General features: G+C 43.4%; 1 protein-coding gene across 1 annotated transcript in view; it reads left to right on the forward strand.

Annotated features, from left to right (window-relative positions):
• The window catches only part of LOC117167198 (protein disulfide-isomerase A6 homolog), a 62,580-nt gene that overhangs the window by 23,047 nt on the left and 38,396 nt on the right, over positions 1–1,137 (forward strand). The gene's annotated exons all lie outside the window — the stretch shown is intronic.

Below are 1,137 nucleotides of genomic sequence, written 5' to 3' on the forward strand. Positions count from 1 at the left end.
CCCCCCCCCCCTACACACGTAGGGTACCCTAGGAGTATTGTCCTTCCTCGTAATGGCTGATAGAAAAAAAACCTTCGCACTGGAAAGACCTATACATACCTAGGCCTGCCACAGACCCGCATTCAGGATGTGACACCTATAAAGGTTACTCTTCGAAGCAGGCACATACGTCTGATCCGGCAGATTTGTTCTTTCGAACTGTCGGCAAGGAACAAAGTATCTGCAACGAACATTCTTGCCGTCCCGGTATTACTTTATTCATCTGGAGTGTTGCCATAGACGAAGGATGAGCTCAGGACACAAAAGGCCGTTAAGGTGGTCGCGGAATACTAAATCTAGAATGTCTTTACAACAGGATTATTCTGGGTACAGTAAATATAGTCGCAAATTGATGGGAGCCTATTCTTAAAATGTTGAGAAAGCACGAAGAAATGGGCACAGGAGCGTTTCTGTACAAAGCGGCCGATTGAACCCAAATTGAAGTCGGGCATCAAGGGTTTCATTTTAAAATGGCAAGACGGCGTTATTTCCACTTTAGCATATCGTCGCCACATTTTAAGCTAAGATATTTCCGATGATAGTTGCAGAGCGTCAAGGCAGGTGCGGAATCTGAATCTCCAGTGTATTCATAATCGAATTGTTTCAAGTATAGCTCACATCGTTGCAAATGGTAGAGATGCTCTCCTAACAACTACTACTCGATAAGAAAATGCCCGGAAACTTTCACAGAAGTATACAAAAATAGTTGTGACGTTTCGTTTTACCTACCTGTATTTTTGTCCCGCTAGACGCTAGCCAGGGTTTCAGAGTTGGGACAGGTTTTACAAGTAAAAGAAAATAAATGGTTCGAGTATAATAAGATAAGTTGTGTGTATATCTCCTATTTGGGTACAGTTCTATTGTGTGTGACGAAAGTGTATGATTGGTGTATGTGTGAGTGTTGTGTGTGTTTTGCGCGGACAATCTTAAGTGTATGTGTGCTTATGCGTCTAAAAAACGTAAGCTGTTGTAATGTAGAGTAAGTGGTTTGAGCGTATCCTGGAGAGTCGTGGTCGGGGAGTTGTTAGGAGTGAAAGTTTTCTAGCTACCCCTGCGCCGTTTTCTGCAATTACATTACATGGTCGGCTACGAGAGCGG

Source organism: Belonocnema kinseyi, chromosome 2, assembly GCF_010883055.1.
Source record: "Belonocnema kinseyi isolate 2016_QV_RU_SX_M_011 chromosome 2, B_treatae_v1, whole genome shotgun sequence".
NCBI lineage: Eukaryota > Metazoa > Arthropoda > Insecta > Hymenoptera > Cynipidae > Belonocnema > Belonocnema kinseyi.